Source organism: Melozone crissalis, unplaced genomic scaffold (assembly GCF_028551555.1).
Source record: "Melozone crissalis strain CALT ecotype California unplaced genomic scaffold, PUWL_Pcris_2 ptg000013l_1, whole genome shotgun sequence".
In the NCBI taxonomy this organism is placed as follows: domain Eukaryota; kingdom Metazoa; phylum Chordata; class Aves; order Passeriformes; family Passerellidae; genus Melozone; species Melozone crissalis.
The window spans coordinates 13,413,406-13,435,446 of NW_026535791.1; positions in this window are offsets into that span (position 1 = coordinate 13,413,406).

Consider the following 22,041-nt stretch of genomic DNA (forward strand, 5'->3'; position numbering starts at 1 on the left):
TTAGCCAGAAGTTCAAATCCATTTGCACTGTTTCAAGGCTTTTCACACCGTGGCTGGCTCTTCCTGTCTGCCTTCTTCTCCCTTCCACCTCCCCATCTTCTCTGCACAGCCCCCTCAGCTTCATCTGAGAGAAGTCTCATCTACCAGATACTTACCCAAATGGCCCACAACAATCCTGCTGTCACAGTGTTCCTTTTGTGCAATCCCTGAATTAATTCACAAGAACTTGTACTTAATATTAGTTACATTAGAACATAGGTAAGACTACTAGTTTTAGTTGTATAATTCCAATTACAAAATAGGAATGCCATTTTTATCAGCAAAATTAGGGTTTGGGGTTTTTTTTCATTTCTTAATGTATTGGTATGGGAATTCTTTTCCAGATTGTTTGTTTTTGTTAGATGGGGGTATGGCAGCATTTTTTTAGCTTTGTCTCAAGGTAAATCTGCTACCACCCACAAGTCTACCTTTTCTTTAACAACTCAAAACAAAAAGAACAATCTAAATTCCTGAAGGCTAAAGCAGAAAGGAAAAGATGGCACTTACTATTTTAAACAGAATAGGATAAGAATGAGAACATACCAAAAGCCACATGAGCAAGTCTGTTACTCAGCCTCTATATTCTTCTAAATATGCCAGAGCCTGCTGAAGTTGGCAAACCAAATGCTGCACAAATCTTTGCCATCCCAAATCTTTGCAGATGATTGGGATTGCAGACTGTTGGTGTTTTCACAGAATTTTGGTCCCGACAAAATTGTAAAATTTGATTTACAACCAAATATCCAGTTTTTATTAATCTCTAGGCAATACTCTAACCTGAACCTTAGAAATGACATAATTTTCACAATCTATCTAAAATGCAGCCACCACAACAAAGCATGAAATAAGCCTGACAAATCTATTTCAACTTGGCTTGTGCCTCCCGGCACCTCAATCATCCCTGCTGTGAATAAAGCCCTTTAGAGTGAGTAAGCTGTACCACAGCAATGAATTATGCCTTAATCCAGCAAGCTGCTTTGCATGGCCAGCTTCTGCACCCACGTGGAGCCCTGGGGTCCACCAAGATGCAGCAGCTTGCCTGGCTGTGTCTGCAGTTTGTCTGGTGTGAAATTGCCATATGCAATATGCAGAAATGTCCCTGTGTGTACAGTACCCAATTGCATGCTCTTAATTTCAAAGAATTGTTTGCAACATGAACCAGAACCTCCCTTGTTTGAAGGCAGTGGAAGGGTTCTCATGCTCTTCCCTTGAAGCTGATCCTGTCAGTCTTAACTGGTGTCATCTATTAAATGCCAGACTGCAGACAAGAAACCTTTATATGAATTTATCAACACTTTATTTGCTCATTAAGCATCATGATTTGGCCAGTACTGAAGAGGACTCAAATTAAAGACCACTGCTGCCCTAGGGACGTTATAATCTAAATCAGATACAGAAAGAAAACATTCTCAGGGAAGCTAAGGTCATGAAATAACTTTGAAGGCTTTGCTCTCTCTTCCCTTAAGCTCTTTTCCTTCTCTTATTTCTGTTCACAGAAATTAAAATTGTGTGCAAACCCTTGTCCTCTAGTATTCTAGCAGTTGCTTCCTTGTCCTTACCAGCCCAGCAATGCTATTTCCCCCTTTTTAATACATTAAATGTATGCTGCAAATATCTTCTGTCTTTTAGGCTTTATTGAGCTGATCCTATTGCTCCTTTTTGCTTTGTCCATTAGCACTCAAGACTTCCAGAACTGTTGGGTGCACATAACTAATTTACCCTAGGACAGCAGCTTTAGGAAATGAAAGACAAATCCAGCTTGGTCCATTACAGTATGTTCTAGAAGAAAATGTCATAGTCTCAAATTTCTATTTAAGCCTCGGGGATTTTTTTGTACCTGTCTTTTTGTCTCCTTTTCTGCTGCATCAAATGCAAACTTCCTCGCTTGGCCTTCCAGGCTTTCCCTGGCTGGCACGTGGCCCTGTCCACATTGGCTGTTAGTTCTTGTGGCAGGTCCTACACTGCACTACTGGTGCAAACCTTTCTTTTCTTTGACCTTGGCTCACCCATACAAGGAAGAAGCTGTCCTGTCCATCAAAGCCCACAGCACTGCTAAAACTATGTGTTCACAGCCCAACAGAAGAGCCACATCTGTGGCAGCTGGGTCACCACAGATTTGTAAAGTTGCCCTTGTCTCATACTTCCCAGCCAGATCACCAGGATCTCACAGGCTTGCATTTAATGCAATGTAGCATCGCTCTCCCTTGGGCAAACAGTGGCTTTACAGGGGAGAACATGAAGCTACACCTGAAGCCCCAAGTGTGCTGGATGGACTCACACACTGTGAGACCCTGCTGCTACTGTTCCTGTGCCGTCCCAGGAGTCAGGATACAGCCTCCTGTGCACGGATGTGCAGGTGAAATGACAGCCCTGCTGAGGTGAAGTGATAGGCTGCTCACCTGACTACTCATTGACCTGACCTGATCCTATCCTTGCTCTGCACTCTTGCTTTCATCCCTTTCTCCACATTTGCTGTGTATCACTATGTTCCCCTGGCTTTTCTGGACCTGTGGTTGTCTTTTCATAGACCCTGTGGAAGTGTGAGCATGCACACAGTGCTTTTTGACACCAGCTAACTCGCCCTGGGCACTCCTGTAGTACAAACCATTCTGATAGCACCCTTGCTATTCATTTGAAGTAAGCAGGGGGGTGGAATGTCAGTGGTGTGGGGTTGGAAAAAAATTCTCATTGACCAATTTTGTCAAAATTTCTATTAGCCAAGGTCTTTTAAAAATTGATTTGGGGGTTTTCTTGTTCTTTTTTTGCTTTAGGTTGGGTTTTTTTATTCCCCCCAGCTTTTGTTGGCCTTGATGATTTTCAAATCTCTTCTGTGTTTGCCAGCATTCTGCAAAGAAGGGAAGAACTGACATTTCCAGCCTGATGATGTAAGACTAATTCTACGTTCCAACTGGTGGTTTTTAGGATAAACTTCTGCAAAGCTGCATAAATTGCACACTGCAAAGCATGAACAACTCTGTCCTGTTTAAACAGGTCTCGATGTGGTTGGCTCTCAGAGAACAGTAAACCATTACTTGTGTCAGAGGGTTGATTTCTCTGGTGGCTGCTCTGCCACATCTCAGACAAACCTTCCCAAATAGCAGGAGTCCTAGGCTGCACCCAGATATGCCTGCTTAAAACATCACCTGATTTAATGAGGAGAAATTTCATGTTATGCCAAATTTTGGACAACTGTATCTATCTGCTACAGTGACAGCCCCATTGCTTCCTATAAGTTAGGCCCTGGTGTGATCAGAGATAAACTGGATCCAAGAGCAAGATGCTGCTTTTTTATTACTATTTTTTATTACTAATTTATTATTATTATTGCTGGATGAGCTCTCACTGCTCAGCTCTGAGGCTCTCACTGCTCAGCTGCACCATCCCTGGAGTTGCCTCCAGGGAAGCAGCCAGAGGTGGCTGGTGGGGGTGGAAGGAGAAGGAGCAGTGGAAAGGCTCCTGGCAGGCAACAGTCACTTCACTTTGGATGTAATACAAAACCTCATTCTTATTGCAACTGACATCCTCAGTCTGGCAATGAAGCTGCTGGGGGCGTGTGTGTGTGTGTGTGTGTGTGTGTGTGTGTGTGTGCAAAAATGGCCCTGATGCTGGGGTCTCTGTGTACAGCACTTTGGGGGTTTTGTTTTTGTTTCTTCTGGCAAGACAGAAGGAGCAGCAACATGAATTATGAGAAACTGCAAGAGTTAACAGAGGATGGGATCCATCACTTGTCCCATGGCAATAATCAGAGGTGTCTTTACTTCTGCATTTGAGATAAGTTTTTAAGATGTTTTAAGACTTTTTAGTGCAAGATGTTTTAAGTTTTAAGACTTTCTACTGAGTTTCTGAACTTGTACAATACCCCACTCCATTTTATATATATATTTTAAAGCAATTGTAAGTTTCATAAGGTCACTTGGCTTAATACGACCAAGGAAAGATTTCCCCAGGAATGCTCAGCATGAGGGAGGTTTCCTTTATGATACTTTAATTCTAGTAAAGCAGAGCCGTAAGCATACATCTCCAGACTACGACTCATTCACATCATGCAGCCTAGACTTTTCAGTACTGCTCACAATTTCAAGAAGAGCAAAAAAAAAGGAAGAGGAGAGAAGAGAAGAGAAGAGAAGAGAAGAGAAGAGAAGAGAAGAGAAGAGAAGAGAAGAGAAGAGAAGAGAAGAGAAGAGAAGAGAAGAGAAAATTTAAAATCATGGGTTATAATGACACCAGGATTTGGAGTAGGCTGCAGCATACTGCTTGTTAAGTATTGTCCCTGGGCCAAAGAGAGATGTCTGTCAATAATTTAAACCTGTTTTAAAATTTCCTTCAGGAAAATTTCATAAGAGACCACCTTCTCAGATCCTGAATGGATTTGAGAAAATATGTTTACTCCCCAGAAAGCCTCAATTTTTGCCTTATTATAGAGACAAAAATTAAATAACATGCAATCTCTGTCCAACACTTTTCAGGATTATTTAAAACTGTAGAGCTAACAAATCAAGTTTCCTTTATATTTTTGAGACTGATTAGCGGGGTAATGATATGATTACAAGGATGAGAACTGAAAGAAATGAAAGAGATATTTCTTAGTTTCTCAGGAAAATCTCCTCTATCTGCCATAACACAGCACTGATAGCACTAGCACAGGGTGAACAAGCTCTGGTGAGGTGACTACTGACCTATGTAGGGTGACTCAGACTCTGCCCTGGGGAGATAAATTGTGCAGGAAAGATAAAGGTAATAGTAATTTGTGGGGAAAAATCAAGATTCAAAGAGAAAACTGGAGTCTCAATCTAAGAATTCTCAACTATGTCCTCTGGGGAGGCTTAGACACCCCAAAAAAAATCTACGTTCCTGCCTATGACTTTGTTCTGTAGTTATTGAAGTCAAGAGCAATATTCCCATTAAGTGAAGATGTGCAATTATGAGTCTTGACTGCCTTAGAGGTAAATCATCCATCTTCACTCTGCTAAAAAAGGAGTTTACAATCCCCTTTCAGGATTAATAAAATGTATATACCAAGAAACATCTGGCCATTTCTGGAAACAACAATGAAGAATACAGTTTTTTGCAGAAATTGCATCACTCAAATGATCGACAAGAAGACATCATCAAAGTTTTTACACAAAAATATGTAAAATCTGTAAAAACATATGTACCTTGCTAGCAATTCAGTTTGTTTTCCTTCAGTCTTCAATGATGCATAGCACAAGAATCATATTCCTAAATAATACTGCCCCTTCTGAATAGAAAGCATTTAAAAATAGGTTAAAAGTAGTATATTTTATGAACAATAGATTCTTTAAATAGATTCATAATGGAAACATAATATTTAAGCAGTTCTTTGTGATGAAAGCTGAGACTGCTTGTATTGGTGAATATTTGTGAATATTCCTACCATCATGCAGCTTGTCAGAGAAGCCACAACAATCCTAATATGAAAACCATGGGTCATTTCCATTGCCTTTTCCCCAGTAAGATTACCATTTGTTTTCAGTAAATAACTACCTGAGTAAAGACAATAGAAGCAGGTCTCATGTTTGAAAAATAAGAACAAACACAACTAAATATGAACCAGGAATGACAGAAAAGCCAAAAATAAATATACAGAGAAAAAAGAGCAAGAGGAATAGACAGTTTAATGAGACTGGGAGTGTGGAGATTAAGGCAATTTTCATGCTAGTTTTAAACCCAAATTAAGAAGAAGGTGATAAGTATGTTAGAAAAAAATTGTGTAGGCATGTTTTGGTATATCATTCTTTTCTCAGTATGTATGGGGGCTATCAGCTTGTTTTACTTTAGGAGACCTAAAGAGATGTCTTTCAGTGTGAAAACATCTTTGAATAAGTCACATTATCATATTTGCTAGACTGTGTTTTCTCCTCTGCTTTGTACAAGTCACAGGCTGAGTTGAGAGCACTACACTCAAGTCAGTGAGGTATGTGTGTCTTCTCTAAAGCAACAACTTCTGAACAGTTTCCACTTATTTCTGAAGTTTCAAGGTGTGTCCCTGGCACAAGTGGGCAGAACTCTCTTGCTTTTAGTAAATATTTAATAATGAAGGAGGAACAAAAAATTAAGAGGAAGGAAGATCTTTTCCTTATGTTTATCAGAACCACAGTCCCAGGCATTTTTCTAAATGTATAGTGAACCAAAAATCCATTAATACCTTCCTAGATAACAGTGCCCATCCATCCTCTTTTTTTGTTCTATCCACACAGCTGGGACACATCCACACTCTGAATAATTTCTCTCTCAGAAATAAAATCTCATCATAGTAGTGGGGGAATGAGTGTGAACCCAGCCATTGAACTGGGAGGGAAGGGAGTGGAGGGAGCCTGAATTGTAAAGAAAAAAAAACAGCATCAAGTCCGTAGTACAGATACAAAGGGCATAAAGTCCTTAGCATAAGGAAATTGGGGTCAACTAACCTAAGAGTGGGACAAAGAAGAGGAAGACAAAAATCCTTGCACTAATAGGAGGATTGGTGGCAAGGGAAAATTATATGGGCAGAGAGCATTTGGTATGTGAAAAGAATTGAGATACTGGCAGAAAAATTGGGGTACACTGGTGTCCATGTCTCAGTGTGGGAGTGTTTACAGTATCTTTTCAGTGGGGACCGGGTGAAGAAGGACACTGAGCCACTGAGTAGTAAAATATTGACCACATGGTGCCTTAGGTATGAAACAGAGGCTTGAGAGAACTCTGAAACAGAAGGTGTCATACAGGGGAGTGTTTTGTATACAGTAAGAAAGGTGGCTTTAAAAGGGAAAAAGATTCACAGAGTGAGGCAAGACAAATGAGGATTCAAGTTAAGCTGGGTGTTCAGGAATCGGTTCCTCTGGAGTCCCTTTGCATAAATTCCCCCACATCGCCTTAAGGAGACTGGAGACAGGAACCTGCTGTCCTCAAAGGACTCTTCAGCCACTGGGGTGGAAAGAGTTGCCAGGCAGGCTCTCATGTGAGAATGTTAACCCTTGACACTTCTACAGCCACCACAAATGCATACTTGCCTCCTGGCTGTCCATCTCCTGCGGGGAGCCATGTGTCACTTTGGAACAGGGTGACCAAGGATATGCTCTGCTAGAGCAGCACATCCTCATGGCCTGGGCAGCAATTTTTTAATGAGTAATGGCAAGTTGTGTTCAGTCTGTCCAGCACTTTGGGAGTGCATTCATGCAACAACAGAATGAACAGGTGCTGAAGAGACAGTTTACAGGGAGCAATTTCTCATTTCTCCACAAAACTGTGACCCTGCACATATGGCCTGTCCACCCATTCCCCACGTATGTACCATTTTTCTCTCTCTGGAAACACAGAGGCATTAGTATCTTTCCAAGATTCTTTTGCATTATTGTTACATAACAGTTTGCATATTTTTCTAATCTGACCCTTTCAGTTTGGGTATATACTTGCATTCTTACTAAAACACATCCAGAACTGCACAGCTTCAGACAGCTTTCTCTCTACCACAAAGCTGCTATCAAATAGCAGCACAGGAACTTTTTTTAACACTGTGGTTGTAGCTGACTTCATCTGACAGGTTCATGTCTGCCTCAGGAGGCACCAGCACTGGAGCGAGACTATGCTCTCAGTATCATCTCAAGCTGTCTATCTGGTGTTTGGGAACAGGTACAGGAAAGGCAGACCTGGCTGTATGAGCTACTGCCAGTATGAGCTACAGACAGAGGCTGCCCATTTTGGGGTGAAGCAGCAGAAACCCTTGAGAGGAGTATGTTTGAGTAGCCCGTTACAATGTGGGTATAGCACTTTCAGAAACCCAGGGCATCAAAGTAGGAGCCCTTGACGAAACACACTCTATTCCCAAAAATTAATGAGAAGTGAAGGAAATAGTTTCTTGTTCTCCATCCCTGCTGATTTTGCTGCTCTGAGTATAATTTCATACTCAGGCAGGGAGAGTAGGATTACACAAAATATGATAAACCATTAGAAATGGAGAAGAGCAATTAGCATCAATCAGTGCATCCATTTTTAGAAACTTGAAACAATGGACCCAGGACACTGAAGTGCTGTGTGCTGTACAGACACAGGACACACGGTCTCCACCTCTTGGGAGGTGGAACAGTTAAGTTTAAAATCAAAGACAACAGACCAAAACAGGCAAATCAAGACAGGATAACAACTCAGGCATCCCAACAGACCTGCATGGCAGCTCCTCACTGTTGCCAGCTCTTCTCCAAAAAGCATAGTTTTGAGGAGTGTAATGAAGTACTTGAGGGACAGTGTAAAATGATAAGCTTGCTGATGTTTATGGAGAAAGCCTTCCTGTGAGAGAGATGTGGGGGAAGGAAGTTTGGGGATCTTTAACTGAGCTACAGCATTAGCAGATTCAGTGCAAATGACATGGCTGTATAGAACACTTGAACTGCCTGTTTGTTGGCCTAATCTGTCCAAATGATCAAAAAAGTAATTGGATAGAGGGAAGAGAGAGGAAAGAGGAAAGAGAAGAAAGAATACATCTACTGTGTATTGAGAGCCATGCCATAGACTGAGTGGAAACATGGCAGCATTTCAAGCACGTGCTACTCCACACTTTTATGCAATCCTATTTCCTAAATCTCTGCCTGAGAGGAAGGCTGGAGGGGAAGGGAGAAGTGGACTTTTGCAGAAATGCAGTTTTGCCTGTCTTGTGACCAGGCACATATGTAGCTCTGGATCTGAGTGTCAGTCAACAAAGTAGGATGTCTCAGTAAATTCCTTGCTGCAACTGCTTTTGTTCAATCCACCTCAAGCTTTGCATGGTGCCCCTTGACTTGATGCTGAGTGCCTCTGTGGTAAATGAAGTATTTTGCATGTCCAGCCTGGGACATGGCAGGTAATAAACAGGTTTTCTACTTAGTAAAAGACTGACCTTGTTCAGGAAAGAAGGACATTCTGAGCAGTCATTTTGCAGTATCTGCAGGCAAAGAAGGGATCTGGTTTTGTCCCTTAGCACTTCTTCCTTCAGAGCTGTAAGCCAGCCTTGGCCCATGGCAGTCCTCTTTAGTCTCCAGCTGTAGTTTGCACAGGCTTTTCCCTCCCAGTTTTCTTGGATGCCACAATTGGCAATCACAAATTTATTGCCCACTTTCAAGGAAAAAGGCAAAGACTGGTCATGGAGGTGACACACTTGTAAGCCAGAGGTGATGAATTAAAGTACAAAATATGTCTACAAAACAAAAGCAGAGCATGCAGACTTTATGACTGTCCCAGATAGATCACCTTGAAGCAATTTCCTGATGTAAATTAGTTTCCCTTGAAACATCCCAGAAAAAATGCCAGTCTGCTGCAGAGAAACTGAAATATTTCTCAGAAAGGAAGATTAATAATGAAAACACAAACTGAAAAAAAGGTAATCTATCGGTGAGTATCAGATACAGTGAAAATGTGGCTGTAGAGAGAGTTACAGATGAACTGATCGTAGGAAGGAAATTTGTTGGTTTCTCACATTTAATATCTATCGCAAGGTTCTTTCTAAAAATGAAAGTTGAAATTACATAGAGTATTATTTTGCAACTGTAATATAAATATGTAGTATCACAGTATCCAGGGTGGTTCTGTAGCAGCAATCAAACTGCAATGAGGCAAAGAATGATGCTGGAGTAAGACCATAACCCTGAACAAAACCAGAAAAATTCCCTAGTCCCATACTTGCCAGCAAATTCCTCTACCTAGACCCCAGTGCTAATGGAAGTTTTTCACTCTGGGTGTTTACTGTCACTCGTAAGAGGCAATGTGCAGGGTTTCAGAGTGTGTCCCTCCTCTGTCCTTCCCCATCACTGTCCTTGCTGCTGCTGTGATCCTGTGCCTGTTCAGATGGAGACCAACTGGAGCACACTGTAGAGCCTTCTTTTTCCAAACACCTGAATTTTTTTCCTGTGAAAACCAGGATGCAGAAAGGGGGAGAAAATTGTACATCCAAACCTTATCCTCATATATATTTAAAATGTGGCCAGGATACATTTTAGCAACTGATGCCTCTGGTCCCACAGTTTTAGACACACCTGGAAGGCACAAGTTGCCTGATATCAGATTTCAAAAATTAAATGGTGTTTCTTACTGCCTTCCACTCTAAAACAGTAATAATATTGTACAGCAAAGCAAGGAATGCTGCCAAAGTCAGCTTTTTTTCCATAATCAGATAAGTGCACCAGGAGAATAATTATTTGTCTATTAGCACTTGATTTGCATGTGGCTTAAAAATTATTCATGAAAAATGCTGTTAATATATATATTCTGAATGTCTGAATGTGAAATGGCTGCTGTTACAATTTAAAAGGCTGAGAAAGCCTATGGAAAAGTGATAGGGAAACGTCCGTGTGACATTTTAGGTAATTAAAACATGTAATTTATTAAAACAACAAAACACAGTGAACTGATTCAAGACCATCTGTCCAGGATAATCCTAAGTATATAGTCATAGTTTTGCATCATTTGAGTAATAACCATAGTTGAGCAAACATTTGGAAAGAAAGATAAACTCATTAACCATAAGTTCCATGTGTGAGCCCAATGAGGACCCTAGTCCTCAGTCAGGACTGAGACAATATAACAAAATGAGTCAGATTTTGACAATATAACAAAAGCAACAAGAAAAGAGAGTGAAAAATAATTGAGGACTAAACAGCAGATTTTAACATGTTTAAAATTGTTGTTAATACATCCTTGACTAATAGAAAGCATCTTTTCACTTCTAAATTACTCAAGTTTTGCCCCATTTAAACAGTATTTTGTTATTTTGAGTCTTCCTCCACAGATTTTTATCACAAGCAGAATGAACAGCAATCAAAATATGCACTAGAATATTTTCCTTTCAGAAAAGGAAAAAAAAAAAAGAGAAAAGAAGAAAAGCATATTCCTCCTTATGACAGGGTTTGAATTTTAATGTAAAACGCATTCTGAGATAATCCTCACTTACAGAGGCTTGTTCCTGCACTGAAGGATGACAGGCTTTTAAATCTGCCAAAGATGAGAACTCTCTTTCTGGCTCTGCATTGCTTCTGCAGTACTTGCTGACACCACTGCTGCTTAGGGGAGCATAAGGAGTCTCCCTTAATTTAAGGGTGAGCTGTAGAAATGGGATATGCTGATGGCTGGGCCTCAAAGGTGAAGAAAGAGCCGATGTTAAAATCATCTTTCAAAGAACAAAATGGATAAGCGAGGGTAGCAAATAACCAGGCTTAAAAAGAGCTTCTTTCTATACTCACTAATTTACATTAGCTGTATCCATTTTATCAATTGAAGGATGTTAAGGCTATGCCTATGCTAGCAAATTAAATATGCTTATGATCCCTCTGAGGGCCACTGTGCCTAGCCATTGTGTTAAAGTCTCTTATCTCCCCAAACAGGGTGGCTGCATGCAGACGGAATGGTCCGTGACTGATTGCCACACAGCATCCAGGGGCTGCCTGGGGAAGGGCTGCACATCCTGGCACAAGTGTCAGGAGAGCCTTCTCACAGCAGCTCTTGCTGGGATCCCTCTTCCAGCTTAATAGTCTGGATGCTCAAATTCAAGTTCCAAGGGACATTTACTATCTCCTTCACCACTACAGGGAGAGCAGTGCATTTGGCTAATAGCATGAATAAATGTGCTGAAGTCATCAGAATAACTCATACTGATGAAGGCATAGATCTATTATGTTGTACCATTGATGTAAAACTACAATATGATTAGGAATTATCATATGCACTTATTCTGCGAAGCCACAGACCTCTGAAGATTTGGTGGCTATTTATATGCACAGAGTTACTTGCATACTTCAGGCTTTGACACACTGTGGTCAAGACAGAGACAGTAAAACCCACTGTGAACACACTTTACAATGTTCAATTTATTTCTCTTGGCAACTGAAGTCTATGTCACACTTCTGTTAGTTCTTCACTATGTCGTGATTCAGAAAATTGGTATTGTAAATGATTTGATTTGGGGAAGGCAAGGCCCTCACCACAAGACAGGAGATGTATGAATAGTTGAAAGTAGTTAGAATCCTACCAGAATTTCAAAGCTAGCAGAGTTTTATTGTGTTTTTCTCCAACAGAGCCTGTGGATTCACCTGTAGGAAATAATATGTGGATAATATATTTTATAGTTTTGGCAAAGGACATACCACACATGCAGTAACTTGCTCAGACCTAGCCAATACAGGATAAAAGGTGAGATGTACAAGACAATGGGAAGTAAAATATTCCTTGTTCAAATTTATAAGCTTCATGAACACTCTTAAAATAAACCTTGTATGCATAGTTATCAACCTCCACTTCCTGGTCACACAGGATCTGGTTCTAGATTACAGGCCTGTAGCAAAACAAGCAAAGCAAAAGAGCAGGAAAGAGTGGAAGACAAAATTAGTATTTATTTTTTACTCACCTAAGTAATCAAGTATTTCCATATGCCATGCAGCTATTGAAACTATGTTTCCAACTAATTTTCATCTATGGTGGATCTTCCACCATCTGATAATGTGTGACCTCTGATTAAAACTCTTTATGAGGTTGGGATCTATAATATGGCTCTGCTGTGTAGATATGGCTTGGGTTGATGGTATACTTTTCTTCCATATAAGGCAGCAGGCTTTCCCTCTGCTATCTTCAACTGTTTTCCTGATAGATCTATGGACCCACTATGTTTGAAACTGCTGTTTCTGAATAAAGCTGGGCCCAGAGTGGCCAGAAGTCATTTGCAGAGAGAGGACAGACAAACACACAAGAGCACACATATGCTCAGAGCGAGACTGCATCATCATAATTTCCATACGGGCTAAAAAGAAATAAACACAGCAGTCTGATTTTGCTGCACAATGTCTTTCTTAATTGTCAAAGTTCAGCTGGGCTAGAAACCAAGATAACCACATTTTAATGCTAAGCATATCTGAAGACTCATGCTGCAAGCCTAAGGCAAGTGTGCTCTCAGAAAGTAGGCTCCACACCAGGCATTGAATGCAGCCACAACAAATCATCTTCCTTTGCACATCTAGATCCTGAAACAGGGTGTAAAAGACCATGCACACTGCGGCATAAGTGTGGGAAGAAGAAAATAAAACCGCCCTCACAAATGAAAATATGGAAGCTCTGCTGCACCATCAGTGACTCAGACCTGCTTCTTTCACCCCTGCCAAGAAATTCAGGACACATCCTCTTCAGAAATCCCTGGCCATGTTACTGAAATACCTGCCCCTTCCAAATTCTGTCAGAAAGTGCACACATACTCTTTCAAAGTCTTGGCAGCATAAATCGAATGATTCTGTGAGGAGTAATCTGGGGTCTCAGCTTCCTATGGCTCCGTTACACACTCCACAATAGCTCAGCAACAGATGCTGCTGGTAGGAACTCGGTGTATGTACTGCACACAGGAATTTTCACTGAAGAGAATCGCCTTCGCTGTGAAGGATGTTGGAAAGCTCATGTGTGGGAGGAGAGGAAAGGTTCCTATGTCTCCACCACAGCTTCCACAAATTCCCAGTGGGTCTCAGCTGCTCTGAGTGAATACTATTAACTGGCTGTCTGGGGTTCAGGGACAGAGTTAGTTGTTTTTCTCTCAAAAGAATGTGTATGACTTTGTAGATTATAATTACTCAAACTGCTGCTCCTCAGGGGAGAAAGACCTCTCCCCTCTGCTTGACTATTGGCCAACTGAAATCACTGTGGTTTGGGGAACAGGAAAAGGCCAGAGCTGTGACCTATGAAACAGATCTGCGAATCTCTTGGTTTATAAATCCCAGCACAGAGAGGCTGGCCCCTTATGACAGCTGCCTCTAAAACCTGTGACCTGACAGTGAACAAAATGTCAAGTCCTCTTAACAAAGGAATCACCAGACTGCTGCTCAAAGAGAGGAAGTTCTCAAGTAGGTATTTTGTCGTTTAAGTGACACTCTTCCCTACTGAATGCAGGCTTCAGCGCAGCATTTCCTACTATTGTTGCCTAGCATTTGGATTCCTGCTGCTCCCCTCCAGGGGCTGGTGATACTTCTCCAGAAGTTTCAAGCACATAATTAGATAGCTCCCTTAGTAAGCAGAATTTCCTGGAGGGGAAGCACATTGCAGCACTGTTCCACGACTTGCCCAGGCTGCCAGCAAGAGCCAAGGAGATGGCTGGTTCTTGAATCCACAAGGATCTGCAAACTCAGCTGGCCCAGATTGCATAGCAGTAAAAGTCTGGCAAGGCTCTGACATAGGACTTGCATGTATTTAATAATATGTTTTGGATAGCAGAGCCCAAAAAGATCTGGGCTGCAAATTGGCAGGAAACTGGACCAATCTAACAGCTTGGTGCTGCCAACAGGCTGCGATCCTATTCCCATCTTCCCCCTCACCCTTCTGCTCCCATCAGAGCCTCCTGCACCTTCCGTGGAATTGCTGGGTGTGGAACTCGGCCTAACATGCCAGGTGACCAAGAAAGCTGACTCAGCTCCTGAGCTCAAGAGATCACTCACCTTTTTTCTGGCTTTGTTTTCTGATGTGAATAGTGAGGTAAACTGACCCACTCTTAAAACTGAGTGCTGGACAATGCTGGCATTGGTGCAAGGCAAGTGTTAATGGCATGTGCCTGTGTGGGAGGGAATAAAGGACAAAAAAAGAGGAGCCGCCCCCTTCCAGCAGCAGCAACCTGTTACATTGCATTCAGCATTCAGCATCACATGAACCCCCACCTTTGGGCCTTGCTCATTGCCAAGTCCTTTTTTTTTAAGTTCCAAAACCCTTCAGTGGGTGATAGCTAATTTATTTTGGGACTCAGTGTGCATTTCAAACAGATTTATTTTACAGGACGTATGGATGATGGCAACCCACTGGGCAGATAACAGGCCAAACTGTACTTTGGAGAATGATTCCAGCATAGCAGAAGCTGCTCTAAATTTGGGCTACTGCTGCCTGGTTCCCCTCCCTCCTTACTCACACATTTCTTCTTTCCCTACATGTTTTGGTCTTATGTTTTCCATAGCACTGGTGCCAGTAGAACCAGAAGACAAACTATGTTCAGGGAGCTGACCTAACTAAAATCTAAACCTGTCCTGAGAGTTTTTCCCTTGGGAATCTGTTTTCTGAATCAGACCACTGTACAAGTCCATCTCATGAAATGGATGGGGTACAAATATTTAGCTGATGATGTAAACAAAGGAAGAAAGCTACTCTGTATTTTTAACAGCCTGTTAGTTTTTTAACATGCATGGTAGGTGAGTTTTAAAACTTAGGCACTAAGAACAAACAGGGAAGATCTCAAAGGACTAAAGATAAAATATCTTTAATCTCAAAGACTTTAGTCCATGAGAGTGATTTAGGTCTCTCTCCCCTTCCAGGAACTGAGGAAGTTAGGTAGTGATGCATCCTTTGTCTACCAACAAAACCTCTGAATGTGAGAGAGCAGCATCTTTTAAAACCAGCTAGAGGGAAAGACAAGGCAGTGAAGAGCTGAGATTCCTCTTCTCATATTTAGAATTCTCTGTGTGTAACATTGAAACATTTTTTGATCTCTCCTTCCTTTCATTTGTTTCTAGTTTTAGGTAACTAGCTCTGCCCTGGGAAATAAATGTGTATGCTGAAAAGTGGCCTCCAAGGAAAAATAGGCAATGGCTTAAATATCCAGTTTTTGTGGGTTGACACTGGCTGGATGCTGCTCACTTACTGCCCTCTGCAGCTGGATAGAGGGGAGAAAATTTAACCAAGGGTTCATGAGTTGAGATAAGGACCATGAGAGGTCACTGACCAAACACCATCAAGGGCAAAACAGGCTTGACTTAGAGATATAAGGTAAACAGGCTATAAACAGGTTTGACTTGGAGGTATAAGGTAAATTTGTTACTAATAAAATCAGAGCAGGATAATGACAGGTAAAAAACACCTTAGCTGCCCCAATCCCTCCCTCTTTCCCACCAACTGTGCAGGGAGATAGGGAATGGGGCTTTGGTCAGTTCATCACCTGTGGTTTTGCTCTCACCTCTCAGGGAGAGGAGTTGTTCCCTGCTGCATCATGGGGTCCTTCCCACAGGAGCCAGTTCTCCATGAACTTCTCTGACATGACTCCATCTCACCAGCAGCAGCTCCCTGTGACCTGCTGCAATATGAGTCCTCCCTGCATGAACCAGTCCCCCTCAACCTGCTGTGGCATGGGTCTCTCTTCCAGGGGGTGCAGTCCCCCAAGGACAGGCTGCTGCAGCATGAAGCTGGGGTGTCTCTCTCCACCAGGTCTCCCACTGGACCACAGCCTCCTCCCAGGCAGCCACCCGGTCCGGTGTGGGCTCCTCCACTGGCTGCAGGTGGATCTCTGCATCCCCCCATGGACCCTCCAAGGGCTACAGGGGCGCAGCTGCCTCACCATGGGCTGCACCAGGGGCTGCAGGGGAATCTCCACTGGCTCCTGGAGCACCTCCTCCCGCTCCCTCACTGATGTTGCTGTCTGCAGAGCTGTCCTCTCACGTGTTCTTACTCCACTCTTCTCTAGTCACAACCAAAACTGTGCAATGACCTTTGTTTAGATTTCTTCTTAAATATGTTATCACAGAGGTGTTATCCCCATTTCTAATTGGCCCAGATTTGAACACCAGTCCATCTCTGGAGCCAGCAGGGATTGGATCTTCAGGACATGGTTAGAGCTTCTAGCAGCTTCTCACAAAAGCCAGCAATGTGGCCCCTCAATACCAAAAACTCTGCCATGCAAAACCAATGCAAATGACGTTAAATGAAACGTCAAACATCGAAAATTCTGAAGTAAAGTCAAAACAACAAAATGAAATTGAAGAGAAAGGAAGACAATCTGGAACTTCAAAGAAGCCTCAAGATTTCATTTCCATTCAGAATTTTCATGTTTTCCAATTTCATTTCTTGTCGTTATATTACCTTTCCTGTCTTCTCATTCCCAATCCTTCCTTGATTTTTGATTTCCTTTCATGAAATGACATCTCAAGATTTCATTGAAAACCATGTCATCAAGTTTTCCCTCATTTTGATGCACTTTCTGTCTTTCCATTGCTTTTCATTGGTTTCACTTCATTTCAGGATTTTCTGGTTTTCCAATTTCATTTCATGTCATTATATTTCCTTCCCTGTATTTCCATTTCACTTCATTCTCTGACTTCAAGATTTCATTTCCCTTCAGGACATGAAATTCTTCATTCATTCATGAAGGGAAATAACATTTCACGATTTCAATGAGGATCAAATCAGCAAGTTTGGGACCATTTCATCACAGTTAATGTCCTCTCCTTTGCTTTAGAAGTTTTCACTTTCATTCAGAATTTTTTTTTTTAGCATTTCATTTCATCAATTTCTTCTCCAGTCTCTTCATTTCAATTTGTTCTCTAATTTCAAGAGTTCAATGTGTATGATTTTGGCAAGGTTCTGTCCTTTTCACTACTCCTCATTTCATTCCCAACCCATCCGTTGTATTCACTCAGTTTCTTCTTTTTTACACTTGTTTTTGATTTCATCATATAACCTTTCTAGTTTGTTTGTTTCACTTTCTTCTCTGATTTCAAGATTTTATTTCCTTTCGTGAAATGAAATTCTCCATTTCATGAAAGGAAATTAAATGAGAAATCACGGAAGGAAGTGTAATAGAAGGACAGGGAAGGAAGTATAATGACATGAAATGGAACTGGAAAAAACAAAAAATTCTGAAATGCAGTTAAACTAATGAAAAGGAATGGAAAAAAAGGAAGCAAAACTAATTAAAAGGTATTGAAAGAAAGGAAGTGCATTGAAATGAGTGGAAACTTCATTACATGATTTTCACTGAAACCTTAAGATTTCATTTCCTTTCATAAAAAAAAGGAAAGGAAAGGAAATCAAATGAGACATCAAGATATGAAAGTAAAGGAATAGATAGGAAAGGAAATATAATGATGTAGTGTTTAGGTCTTGGCTGGGTGGCAGGCACCCACGAAACTGCTCTATCACTCCCCTTCCTACTGAGACAAATGAGAGAAAAGGATGGAAAACATCTCATAGGTTGAGATAAGGCAATTTACTCAAGCAAAGGAAAACGAAACAAGTGAAAGTTTTTGCTTCAGCACATAGAGTGTTTTTTCTGGAAGGCAAACATTCTGAAGCAATAAACGGACCCACTTCTTCCTCTCTCCCTTAGCTTTTTTACCTGAGTTGCTGCCCTGTGGTATGGAAGATCCCTCTTGTTAATTTGGGTCAGTTGGCCTGGTTGTGTCCCCTCCCAGGATCTTTCCCACTCCCAGCCCCTTGATCGGGGAAGGATCTTTCCCACTCCCAGCCCCTTGATCGGGGAAGGAACGTTAGAGGGAGAGCACAGCTCAGCAGTGGCCAAAACACTGGTGAGGTATCAACACCTGCCCAGCTACAATGCAAAGCACAGCACTGTGAGGGCTGCTGAGGAAAACATGAACGCTATCTCGGTCAGACCCAATAACCCAGTCAAAGAAAAAAGAGGGTTTTCCTCAAACCTGCAGTTCCCTTCCCAAAAGGAGACCTCTTAAGCCAGAGCCAGGAGGCTAAGGTGCATGACCATCCCCACCTCAGCAGAGACTTCTAGGAAAAAAACCCCAAAACAATGAAGAATCGCAAAGCCAGGAAAAGCACAAGCAATAATAGGAAGCCAAACTTTGTACCTTAATTATAGAGGTGCTCCCCTGAGAAATGGAGGTCTTTGGTACCAGTCCTTGCTTTCAGCATAGATTACAGTTTTTTAATCTACTAACTCCTTAAAGCAAAACACACAATTCCAGGGGCAGGGCTATAGGCAAGGTATTAATTCTCCTTACTTACTAAATTATTTGATTTTTTTAAAGCACAAGGCATTTGTACAGTTGTTAATAACATGCTGCAAACGCCCAACAGCTCCAAGCAGGAGAGGGAATGAATGCTATGTTATTCTAGGAAAATGGATGTGTATTTTTACTGTAGTCATAACAAAGGAAGCTTCAAGCATTTCTCTACATGCCAGTTGGGTTGTTTTTCTCATCACAGATATTCATCTGTCTACAGACTGTAATGTCTTTCTATGTTCATATGTGATGCATTCTGACAGCTTTTCTACAGTTAAAATTTGGTATTTCAAGAAATCCATTCACAGTCTGGCTTTGAATATAGCACGTGCAGTTACTTCAGCTTCCGCATCACTTTCCATTTTATTTTCAGAAAACTTTAGTTAGCATATTTTTCCTACATGTGTGAAATTTCAAATTGGAAAGGACTTGCTTCAATTCTCCTTCTCTTAATGGAAGCTTGTCATCTCTTCAAAAGATAGAGGAAATGGGGTGTGACTGAGAGTTAGATTCCCTTCCAATGCACTGTAACTTCTGGAAAATCAGGTGTCTGGAAGGGAACACGTGAGGTTGTTCCAGCAGGAGGTAGGATTGCCAGAGGTCAGTCTGAAACTAGGGACATTGCATGGCTTCTCCAGCTAACCTACTGCTGGTGTTCAGATGTTGAAACAAACCATAGCATTTTTTATTCATAGAAACAAGCCTTGAGGTAATCAGGCACATGAGATTAACAGCAAACACTGTAATAAGGACTGCAACAAAGAGACATTAAAATCATAGTTTAAAAAGGGCAAAACTACAGTCTCTGTGAGAAATTTAAGGTTTAAGATTTCAAAGTTTTAATGGCAGAATTTATCAAACTCTGAAACCATTTCTAGCTGCTTGTGTCAGAACAGAATTTCAATATCATTTCCTTGCATGAACAATCTTAAAAATCTGCATTGAGTCCTTCTCTTGTTCACAAAGTTCTGTAGCATTATTTAAAGTATAATAAAGTTCTGTAGGCACAATTTAATTTGTCATTTCTTTTTTTTTCTCAGCACCTGTGTTCAGGTGAGGAAGAGGAACTTGGTGAGAAGGGAGGATTTTGGATGGAGGATTATGGATTTAGGATTTTATCTCTGCAGAGTCTGGTATGGTCTTTTGTTTTGAGACTGCACTTTAGTGCCTGGATTGTCTGTTTTGGTGAGAGAGAGGCAACTTTTTGTCTAGGAAGATGACAGAACCAATAGTACATGTGAATTCACAAGCCAGGAGCTTTGTGTGGGTCTCTCATAGGAAAGGGACAATTTTGGAGGCATCTGATAGCCTGAGAGAAGTAGAAATCTCATAAAGATAGGATAGCCTTTTCACAGAGACAAAAGCAAGCCTGTTTATGAAATATGTTTGCTGAAAAAATACATTTTAAAACTTGTATTATAGATATTATACAATATATAAAGACAGGTACTGTGAGTTAACAGAGAAAGAAGACCTAACATCCCTAAACCAACACAAGACATGTGACTACATGCAGAATGCACGTCTGGAACACTAACATTATGTTCTTTGCTTGGGGGTCTGGAGGAATGTGTCATGGTTGTCTTCTGGCCTGAGTATATTTCCCAGGAATCAAAGGTGCAAAGAAGTGGGTGAGGCAGAAGGACAGACTGGTGCACACCCAAGGCTCACCCTGACAAACCAGATATATGTTTGGACTTGGGACTGCTGCAGAGGCTCTCCTGCGTTCCGGTGTTTACCCCGTGAGATTGCTTGATTTTGCTGGCACGTAACAGAAAGGTAGAGATAGTGCTGTGAGAAAAAGCATAGCACTGTGCCCTCCCCACAATGACTTGTCACCTACACTGGCCAGGTGGGGAGTTGCAGCTGTTGGGTGACTGCAGAAGGACACCCTACAGTGCCAGTGGAATGGTTGTACCAGAAGCAACCCAAATAGTGCATACAACTGCCTACAATTCTATAAACATCCGGCCTGCATCCATGCTGAATGCACTTCCGTTCTTGTGAAAATACTCAAGGAACAGTAGAACTACACTGTGTTTTAAAGGACAAAATGTCACAGCTTGGAAGGCAGAAGCACTTGGCAGAGTTATCAGCATCTAGCAGAAATGTATTTGAGCATTCCTAGCACAAATGTGTTCTCGGGTACTCTGTCCTGCAAGACAGAGGAATCTGCCAGGTTCTGTATACTCAGGCCATAATGTACCAAACAACTTAAATATGTTTTTAATTGCAAGCAACAAGCCCGAAGCCCAAAGTTAAACATAGGGAGAGCCATGCTATTGAACTGAGGGAAAGAACCCCCAGCACTTCACAAGGTCAACCCTTAGCAAAATTGAACCTTGATTTCTTGAAGTACCATAATTGTTCATGTGTCTTTGAGCCTCGAATTTGGAAATGAGGGTGACTGTTATTTCAGGGTGTATGACTCAGGCCCTGAGTAACCAGAACAAAATCAGAGACAAGTGAGAATTAGAAGCACAAGGGATACTGTGGGGGAAGAAGCGAGTGACTGAGTAAGAGGGTTCCCTGAGGTGAACTCCTTGCCACACTACCTGCAAATGCTTGTAACTCACTCCTGTGGCATTCTTTTCATTGCCACCTTTATTACCAGATAACCTAAGTGTCATTTACAAAGCACCAGGGGAAAAGAAATACCTGCGATCCCAGCCTGGACACATTCCCTCCTCCTGTAGTGACTACGCAGCTCTTCCTGGGATGGGGCAGGGCAAGGCAGGCGGCATGAAACGAATTTGGTGAGGTTAAGAGAAACGAAAACATGTAAATTATTCTCCTGTCATGACACTTTGTGAGGTCTGTAAAGATGTGACAGATTGTACTGGTTGCTTTTCATATTCTGCATTCCAATGTGCTTTTAGCATATATGCCTTATGTGCTCAAGTTCATGCCTACAGAGCGGCTTTCAACGAAGCAATGCCAATTGTCATTTGCATAACATATGAAATTTTGACAGGCAGCGTGGAGCTGGGCAAGGTTCTGTGCCTTTACAAGGCACAAGAAACAAGTTCTAGCACAAAAAGTTTGTATTAAACAGGTAAAAACTCCAGAATAATTTCAAAATACCCTGGATATCAGGAATACATTTATCTAAATCATGAACTCTTGTCAGATTACTTTCATTGACTGCCACCTATCTAGCATAAGGTGGCATGGTAAGACTGCGTCACTTTTGATGATCTGATGTCAGTACTATGTTGCAGTTTGAGTTAAAAGGAGACATGATATAAAAAGGAGACATGATATGAACTGTAGGTAAGGTTTT